Source organism: Nanorana parkeri, unplaced genomic scaffold, assembly GCF_000935625.1.
Source record: "Nanorana parkeri isolate BGI_ZX_2015 unplaced genomic scaffold, ASM93562v1 scaffold1017, whole genome shotgun sequence".
Lineage (NCBI taxonomy): Eukaryota > Metazoa > Chordata > Amphibia > Anura > Dicroglossidae > Nanorana > Nanorana parkeri.
The window spans coordinates 167,998-178,579 of record NW_017307285.1 but is presented as its reverse complement, the minus strand read 5'-3'; the positions used below and the strand labels follow the sequence as shown (position 1 = coordinate 178,579).

Here is a 10,582-nt window from a genome sequence, read left to right as displayed (position 1 = left end):
AGCAAAACACAGGAAGTGAAAGTTAAACTTCCCCTTCATCCTCTATCCATGTATGTGACAGGTCACTTGACAGAGAGAGGAAGAACAGGACTTCACTGCCCAGCGGGCACTCTTATTGACAGGAGTTCTGTAGCTGCTCTGCATCAGGGAAAGCTTTGATCTACAATATCTTCCCATGATGCCTGATGGAGCACTGCCTGTTCCTTGAGCGCTCAGGATTCCAGTATGAGGCACCCAATGCAGTCTTGAAAAGTGTCTTAAAACATATGGTACACATGGGGACCTTCTTTCAGTTCACCACTCCTCATCTCAGGGACCCTGCTCAGGCCCCCTGGCCCAGGCTCCATAGGAACTGTGTGAACTGCTATGGAGGTACTTCCACCACTGCAACGGGTAGTACACTGACCACCAGTGCAGAGGCGTAACTAGAAACCTCAGGGCCCCGGTGCAAGAAACCATTAAAGGCCACCACCCCCACCCCAAAAAAAACATGATTTTGACACCTTTTTTTTTCAAACCGGTTTGAAAGGTTTTTTCAGAGGGGAGAGCGGGGTTTCCAAAAAATGTCTGCACGTCGCTAGAGTGTTCGGGTTTCGCTTGAAGAAAAGGTGGCAACCCTACTGAAGCTGCAGTGGCCGGGAGGAGAGAGAGGGATCGCTGACAGGTGTGATCAGAGCCGCCGTGGCCATCTTGCGGCCAATCGCATTTATCCGCGGGCGGCGTGCCATCCTCTTCTCTCTGGGCCCCCCCGAATCTTTGCACAATGCAACGCAGACATACCGCTGGCTGCTGTACTCTGTAAGCTGTGCTGTACATTACTTTTCAACAAAGTGCTTATTGTTTCAACCTTTATTGGATGCAACATAATCCTTAAATATTGTATTGTTCACTTTTAACGTAGGCCCTGACAATGTGTTTATTCAATGGATTTATTTGTTTACAGAAAAGCCTATGTAATGGAAGGGTTAATTTAAAAAAAATGCATTGTTTACAGGATCATGTGTGTCTGTAAGATACTTCACAGTAATTTGAGAATGTTGTTTGAGTATACATCTTGTGGCATATGTGTACAATGTATACCCTAAGAGCATGCTCCTTTAAGCCACAATTGCAATTCAGAGTGATATGGTCATGCCCTCCATTATGAATACTGCAGCAAATAACTGGTAAAAAAACGGTTCTCTCCCAAGCCACAACTCCGTTTGCGTCTCTGAAAATTGCATGCTTTGTATCTAAAATAATATCATCACACTGGGTGGAACTACTATAATTGAAAACAGTAAAACAGTAAAACACCACCAACTAGATACCATAGAAATTAGATCCTTAGAACAGAAATGTGGCAACCTTAACACCAACAATAATTGGGAATACGATATAAAAACATGAGGGTTTGATACAATTTAATACTACTGATATTAATGGCTGTTACAGTATATAAAAAGGGTGGCCCCTTTATCAACTTAATTTTGGCATTTACATATGGCCCAACCTATAGTGCAAGATTCATCACATGGCTACGTGCTACTTGATGGGCATTAGGAAATGTTCCAAGGAAATAGTTATCAGTGAGGAAACAGGTGGTAGGGAGGTAGGATCTGCAGTGGTTTCTGGGAGTTTATTACCAAATGAGGGGAATTTATCAAAACTGGAGCAGACAAAATCTGAAGCAGTTGCTAATGATAACCAATCAGCTTCTAACTTTCTTTTTTCAAAGCTTAACTGAACAAACTGAAGAGAGAAGCTGATTGGTTGCCACTGGCAACTGCTCCAGTTTTGATACATTCGCCGCATTATTTTTTCTATTTGGTATGTTTTTATTTAGTTATTGTTAAAATGAACTATTTGTTCACTATATGTTGTGTGTTTTGTGTTTATTGGGAATTTCCGCAAGGGAACAGAAATTAACAAATCCATCAAGAGTGTTCAAGAGTGTCTATGACCTCCAAAACATGTAGAGTATGTGGGCATGACCATGGAAGCCAAAGGGTTAATCATTACATGTAAAAGTCTTCCCTAAGAGCAGAATTGTAGAAGTTTAAATTGGCAGATACTGTATTTTCACGTTAGAGGATGTAATAACAGTATTGTCATTGCTCGATAGGTAAGTAGACCAGTTGGAGCCACCCTAAAGGACCTGTCTCCTAAGCCCTATATGTCTGCTAACAAAAAAGAGATGAGCGAATGATAAACCTAGACTGTCATTGCCTCTGGATAGTGAACTCCATTATCTATTCTACTGGGCAAGTATTCTTTTGATTTGTATAATAGAGAGCTAATAAAAATTGGCGCAAAGATTAGGATATCACCTAAAGGATGTATACAGGTACTTTTTCCTTATTAGGTCTCTGACATCATGAGGGGTCAATTCTCACACTATAAACCCAACTGGCCTCAAAGTGTATTTCCACTTTTGCAGTTGAAATTGGGATAACACATACTTTATATTTGTTATATGTTCCCATTGACATTGCATAACTTTAAAAAATAAAAATGGCTGCTTACATTTTCTGGCATCTCTAGGATTTGCCTAAGCCAGGGGTAGCCAAACTCCGGCCCTCCAGCTGTGGTAGAACTACAAATCCCATGAGGCATTCCAAGATTCTGACAGCCACAGACATGACTCTCTGAGAGAGATGCATCATTGGATTTGTAGTTTCACCACAGCTGGAGGGCCAGAGTTTGGCTACCACGGGCCTAAGCTGTTCTATCTGTCATTTTTAATGTAAGTAGCTTTATATGCCTCGGTAGCCTATTATACTAGTATTACACTGCAACATGTTTACAACAAAGCGACTTCCAAACACGTGTACTGAGGGTGAGGTTTCTGTCTGCGGGTGCACATGTCACCTTGTGCACCCCCACTTTTGTCTCCAGTTCTTGCAACCACTTCATATTCTAATATCTGTATCACAGAGTACATAACTTAATTTCCCCTTTTTCTACACTAATGCCAAGGGCACCTTCCTTGTCTTGGGGAGCATCCTCTACATCTACTTCCCTGTAACCAGGGGGGATCCCATGGGTGAAGGATCCTCCAAACTGCAGAAGTCCAAATGTAACCCAACACAGTTTGTTAACTAGGCCCACATTCCTCATTCAGGTTTACCCATGAACTGTTGGGAATTGTAACCTAAACCTAATATAGCTACATTATACACTGTTCACAGTGGGAGCAGAGCAGGCTGAGGTGGTTGTGCATGTGTTTCATACTTGGTTGCATTTGTTTGTTAGTATGTCGGCAGTGTCAGATTACAAATCACCCAGGGAGGTTCTTGCCAATTCCTAGTGCCCCTCCAGCACTGTCTGACCCGGTTGGGCCATTTACTAGAGGAGACCTAAAGAGCTCCTGATTAAAGGCCTTATCACTGGAGAGAAAAAAAACCTCCCTTTATAACTCTTCAGGTCACCCCACTACAATTAACCAATGTATCCTGTGAGCAGTCCCTTTATCTGTTATATCCCACCTACAAGTTTCCAATTGGGCAGAAGAAGACTGCTGCTTGCAACAGTCAGCCCCCAGACACACACCAGTGACAGCCCATAGCATACTGTATCTCTTAAAAAAATCTAAAGGAAACCTTTTTTTAAGCAGGGCTAAAAAAGGTTACCTTCTGTCTCTTGGGCACAACATAGTGAGTCAAGAGGTAGTCAAGATATAATTCTGGAATATCCTTTGCTTGCAATCTCCAGTCTTTTCCACATGCATAGATTTTCCTCTAGCCGCGAGATTAAACAAATATCCTCTTGTAATTAATATTTATGTAAGTTTGTCTCTGGAAATAGCCATGTGGTTTAGACTAATAAAGAAAACCATTATGTAAATTCCACTACGGAAAGATGATAGCTTGTGAAGAAAAGGCTCTTATTGCTTTCTAGTTTTAAACTTTATGGCCAAACGCTAATAAATTCAATGAGAGGAGTCTAAAGTTAGCAGCAGGCAAACCTTTTAATGGACTTCCCATTCCAAACTAGGTCCAAGCTCTTAAAAAATTCCCCCTTGCATAATTATTATTGATATGTTGCCATGCACCTGGTATTTTAAAGACATTACTAACTTCCACTTGGCTTAAGTGGCAGGCGGAAACATTTTTAGGTTGTAAACAATCTGGCAGTCCAACTGAAGCATGTTTATTTTTGTCTTGGAGGGCAGCTTTCTCAATTATTCATCATGTTGACTGTCTTTAAAACCCATATCAAAACTGTCTTTAACTTTTAGACTGCCCAAAGACAAGATGATATGACAATGACCTGACTGCCCGACAGACTTATGTATTTGGGTTCACCTAATAACAGCTCTCCAGGGTTATGATAGTATTGCTTCAAATAGGTTAAAACAAACAACTCCACAGCACTTTCTTTAAAAAAAAAAATCTTTACTTCCACTTTAAACCAAACTTTAGGATCTTGCAAGGTCAATGGAACTGTTTGGTAGAAAAATTCTCCTAAATATTTATACCCGCTCCCAGAATGCACCACTGGCAATAAACCTCCTAGCGGTTGGTTGTATCTTGTTATTCTTTTTTTGCCAGGGATGTACCCCAGCAGAAGGCAGGAGCAAACAATAGCACTGAGGTTAGGGAAACCAGTAGAAAGCTGAACTGTCAATTCAGCTTAGGGTGATTCACTCCTGCTTAAGAAAGACTGGCTACAAACATTTTAATTTCACCTGCTTTTCTTACAATGAGAAATAAGCTATTATGTGTATCTAGTACCTGATCCCTCCAACAGCTTGCTGATCTTGCAAGATCAAATAAAAGGGATCTCTAAAATAATTGTTTACTTATCTGTGATGTGCTGACTAAAGGGAATGATCACACACGGTCAGTCATTAGTACAGGAATACTGTATAATGAAGCTTTTTTGGGAATGTGCCCTGGGGATGTGGCCCACCGCATACAAAGAGTGCTGCTATTACTGGTGGATTCAGGAAAAAGCTGACAAGGATATGTGTATTACACACAGTCCAGAACCTTATCAGGTTCCCATACCACGGAGAGGCTGAGCATATTTATAGACCGTAAAACAAGAAACAATTTTGCTTCCTGTTGCATGAAATGACATCTCTTAGCAGGAGTTCCCAAACAGTCTGGAACATATGTCTTTATTAATATACCCCTGTGTCATAAAATATGGCTGCAGTGCCTTTTGTAAAGAAGGCAGTGATATGTTTTCTTCTCTGGCACAGTGAAGAATGAGATGACGAGCAGTAAACCATGGATATTGTTACTGCAATGATCTGCAGCACAAATGTGTTTTTTGGCCCTTAATCTAGAATAGAGTAGGGAGAGGTGAGGCTGGAAGTACAGCGGGAGCTCTTCTAATCCCCGCATGTAAATGAGCAAATTTGCCTAATGTAGAAGCCTGCATGATTGGAGGTAACTTATGAGGCCAAGGAATGTATAACTACATTAACCCTGGTAAGTTTATTGTGCCTGAAACACAAGTGCAGTGAATCTAGTCGGTACATGAACAACGTTCAACAAACAACATTTAGGAGAGCTGGACCCCTCCACCCTGCCAGGGTGAGAGTTTTGCTGTTTGGTATATATTTTGTAGGCTCTTTGTGCACCTCCCAGTCCACCTAAACAACCGGACAAGAGCCTTGTAGATGCGGGTGAGTGTTTTAAGACATCCCTTCGCGCCCCCACTCGTGTGCGGCGCACAGTGCACGTATGAGTGGGAGAACTTCCTTAAAATGTAAACAGCCGGCGATGGCTGTTTAAATACAAGCATTCTGGCGTTTGTAGAGATGCCCGTCATTATTGAGCCTGATGAAGGGAACCTTGTGCGGCCCCAAAAGCCCTTATCTTTTAAAATCCATCAATAAAATGGATTTGCACTGATGTGAAATCTTCATATTGGAGTGCTGGTGACATTTGCATTTGTTACTGTAGAGCTTGTATTTTGTGTGGGTGTGCAGCGTATCTAAAGTCAGGATGTATTTTTTTAGTTTTGACAGCTCAACATTTTGCATTTTCCATCACTTTTTCTCCCAGTGACAATAGATATTAGGATACATAGAAGGAGAATCTCTTCAATGGGGTCCAGACAGTAATAAAAGCCTACATTTTTTTGGCTGCGACAAGCCTAAAGTTCTCCCATCACAACACAATACAATTTTCATTCCACATCCATGATTTCTCTCATTAAGCACTGATGAAGGGGATGTGTTTTGGACCCCCGAAACGCATTGGCTACTCTACTTGAATGTCCCCCTGGTCCTAATAGAAAACAAGTTTGTATTTAGACTATTTTAATTGGTATGGCACTTCAATCCCCACATCTACTGAGTTTACTGTCAAGCCAAGGATACTGTAGAGATCATTTGGATTGTGGAAGCTGCCTATCCATTAGCCAGATCACCCATATTCACATCACTTAACTACTATTGGATGAAAAACACCAAGAGCATAATCACACGGGCCCAGCACTTTCTTTCCACACTTCCAAATATCAGTTATAAAAGCCTGATAGGGGTTCTAATCTTTCCCACACTATTTGAAATGAAAAACATTTTCAGATATACTTTAATAATTAATGCCCCTCTGCTTTTATTTCTTCAACGACCAATATTTTACTATTTTTCATATTCAAATATGAACTGCATTTGAAGACGTGCAAGAGAAGATAACGTGTGAACCTCTTCTCCCATTGTATGTTCATATTAAAGGAGAACTATGAGGTGAGTGATTTACATTCAGCCTCATAGTTAGAGCCGAGGTGTGACATTGAAACTGTCAAACGTCGGCTCAATTGATCGGCAAGTGAGCAAGCACATACTGTCGCACGCTCACTTCCGGATCATCTCCCTGCAGAGAGCAGTGACTGTAAGTCACTGCTCCACGCTGGGATTACCCCCCTCCCCTCTCCGATCCTTCAGCGCTGACTGAAAGAACGGACGGGGAGGGGGCGGGCACAGCTGGCTCTGCCTCTAGATAGGCAGAGCCCCATGTCAATCAGCCAGCTGGGTGGATCTCGACAGTATTGTCGGGATCCATCCCAGCTGCGGCGCTCTCAGTATATACAGAGCTATATATTGAACTTTTTGGTGTCGGGAGGAGGTTAGTATATGTCCTCCCGTGACCCTAAAGAGAACTATGGGATAAAAAGGTTACCCCATAGTTCTCTTTTAATCTGAGTATGAACCAAGGCAAAGATGATTTAGAATGTTACTTAATCCACTGCTGAATACTTGCCCAAAGCAGAACTTGATCTGGGACATATCAATGGAAAGCTACTCTGTCATTGGACACGGTGATATTTAAGAACACAAATCTGTTAGCATAATAAATATTTAGTGCTTTTCCTAGTACAGATGGAGTTACAGAAATCTTTCAGTAGCTCCTGAGAATCTTTTATATGCTGTAAGTTACACATTATTGCATCAGGGAAATGGCAGAGAAGCAGAGTGTCCCATTCATCTAAAATCCTTATGTTGGCTGTAGTCAAGACCATTTAACATATTTTGGCTTCTGCCAGGGCAGGATTAAGAGCATCACGGGCCTGGTGATAAGGATTTGGGTGGGCCCTTTTCCTTCTCTACGGGCTGTGATTTGTAGTCTCTCTACAGCTTGGAGTCAGTGGTGGAGCACTAGGGCCTGGCTGCAGCTGTGAGCCTGGTAGATCTGCCACTGACTCCAAGTTGTAGAGAGACTGCAAATCTCAGCAATACATTATACAGCAATGCAGAATACCGCCAACTATGGAGGACTACAAATCCCAAATACATATTAGGTTCCTGAATACCCTCAAAGGCAGAAATGTGTAGGCAAAGATCCAAGCATTGAATGAACCTTCGTCTCACACATAGCCAATTGGATTTTTGCCTATTAGAAAGAAGGCAGAACATCTCCATCGTAAGGTGTTCTACCTTCTTTCTAATAGGCTCTTATCTCTGGGTGAAAACCAATAAACTGGCAGAGAATATACATCCTGCATAATGGTTTTGTTCCCCAAAATTCTTGAAGACATCTAAAAATTACCCAATTGTAGGCTCTCAACATGAGTGCATTGGTGGTTCAGTGGTAGAATTCTCGCCTGCCAAGCGGGAGGCCCCGTTCGATTCCCAGCCAATGCAACAAGCTTTTACTTTACGTCACAATATTTATTGCACAGCACTTAGGAGAGGGTGTGAGCCAAATGTATATTCGTAGATATAGTGAAGATAAACTGCACAGACAAGGAGATTCTGCCACATCATCACTTTGCATTACACAAGTTTTACTGTCACAGTCAGGGCCGGATTAAGAGCATCACGGCCCTGGTGCTTAGGATTTTGGTGGGCTGTGGGCAGTCAGTGGGGGCTTCGGGTGGTCAGTAGGATTCTGGGAGATCAGTAGGGGATCTGGCTGGTCAGTAGGGGCTCTGGGTGGTCAGTGTGTCCCTTTCTTCAGGCATATTAGAGGGCTCCTCACCAGCGAGCGGCCCTCTAAAATGCCTGAATAGAGGGCCACCACTGCCTGATTGCGGCCGGTCACTGACCCGGATACAGAGGCGATCCGGGTCAGCCAGGTCTATTTGGAGGGGCGGAGCTGGAGCGGCAGCTCCTCCCGCCCCTATGGCCCTGGCTTCTGTCCCATTTGGAGACTGAGACTCACCTTTGGCTCTGCCCTATACAGGTACTGGGGACACTAAGTAGTAAAGGGAGATTCCTCTCATTCCATTATTTGCAGATCTCTCTGGAAACAGACAGAGAATCTGTGCAGAGAGGACGCATACAGCAATATGATCTTTCAAACCCTTTCTACGAGGGAAGGACTGGGAACCTTTGGCCTGGAAGCAAACTCAACCAAGTGTCCCTTTTATGGTAGCTACAGATTTCTGTAGGATACAGAAAGTGTACCTTGCAAAGTTTGCCATAGTGCTCCATTGACTGGTAAACACAGTAAAAGATGGACGTTCCTAAATTGCATTTAGTTTATTGTAACACACTTTTTCACATCCTTCATCATCAGCTTACTTTGCTGAATATGGCATGCGGTCACATGGCTTCTTAAAACATTGCAATTAGGATCATGTAGCTATATATTGTCCATCATGTGTCACTGACTGTAGATCCTACGCTGATGGATGTCTGAATGGTACAGCATCTCCACTCAGGACCAGAAGCCCTACATAATTAACTAGTGCAGGGCCAGGGGGAAATTGCTTCTCTGCTTCACAGCCCAGTCCACCCCTGCTTCCCAGTAAGGGCTTTGGCTGGCTAGAGTTCTACTTTGAATCTACAATAACACTAGTTGATTAAAAACTGCCTCTGATTAAACTGAATTTTAAAAAAATCTATTTTTTAGTTTCAGATATACGTTGCAAAACTAAGTAATTCTTGATTATACAAAAAAAAAAGAAGCTTTCTTTGTCCCAAAAAATATATACATACAGTATCACTCTGGTATTATATGTAATGATCAAATATGAAAAATCAAAAGGGCCATAGCTGAATTGTAAAAAATGCTTAATTCCAGAAGGAGTAAACGGGCTGGTACTGAAGTGGTGCTTGTGCAAATCACCCAAGATAAACATTGCAGCTTTTTTGGGTGGAGTGAGGTCTACTGCCAGATATTCACTGCTGTTCAGACTTACAGGAATGTGATAGACTGAACAGTTGGCTTTTCAGCTGAGCTAATTGTATCAGTGCTCTGTTAAAGGAGACGTATTGGGAGAGTAAAATGTATTCTTCCCAATCCTTAGAACAGGTGTCACACGTCAGCTCTGTAGATCAAGAGCTGAGCGATCATCGCTCAGCTCATGGTCTTCTGCCTGCAGAGAGCTGTAACTGTCAGTCACTTCTCCTCTCCTCTCTCTGTTCCTCCAGTGCTCATTGAAGGGACAGACAGGGGTGGGGATGAGCACAGCTGGCTCTGGCTCTAGAGAGGCAGAGACAGCTGTCAATCAGGCAACAGAGTGGATCCCGACAATATCGTTGGGATCTTTCCCATCTGCATCGCAGCTCTGAGCTGTCAGCAAATAGTTAATTTACTCCTTTGACCCAAAAGGGGACTAAAGCCAGACAGAACAGAGAATTTTAGGACACTCTGGAGTAACCTGCACATGCTGGAAAAGCAAAAGTTACCCAACTCTAGTCTAAAGCATCACTATTTAAGTTTAGCTCAATATGGAAAAATTATTCACAGATGATCCCAAAATGTGCATGCTGCATTAAATACTGATGCTGACAGCTCTGTCTATCCTGTGTGGTTACTGCCAAGACATGCTGATAACAGATGCTAAGACAGCTGAGGTGTCTCATTCTCAAGATGTTAGAAAGGAAACAATATACTTTAAATTGATAGGCTGACTTTATTAAAATAAACCTGTCAAGAGATAACTACTACCATTGTTGACCTCATTGTGAGTGTTTCAGTAGTTGCCTGGCTGTTTATTGACACATTAGTTTTAATACCTTCTATGTTACTAATCTAGAAAAAAATGTGTACAGATCTGTATAGTCAACGTAAGTCAGTTCACAAGGAGTGTTCAGCAGTGGCAGCCTCCATGTTTCTCTTACAACAGGTTTCCTATGCCAGCAAAAAATAAATAATTTTATTTAGGACAATACAAGGAAGGGCTAGAGCCTCTGTTT

At 42.2% G+C, this 10,582-nt stretch overlaps 1 non-coding gene across 1 annotated transcript; it reads left to right on the top strand.

The window, feature by feature from the left end:
- The first annotated feature begins 8,010 nt into the window (after positions 1 to 8,010).
- Positions 8,011 to 8,080, top strand: TRNAG-GCC. The gene has a single exon. It is a non-coding gene; the product is annotated as a tRNA-Gly (tRNA).
- The last annotated feature ends 2,502 nt before the right edge of the window (positions 8,081 to 10,582 follow it).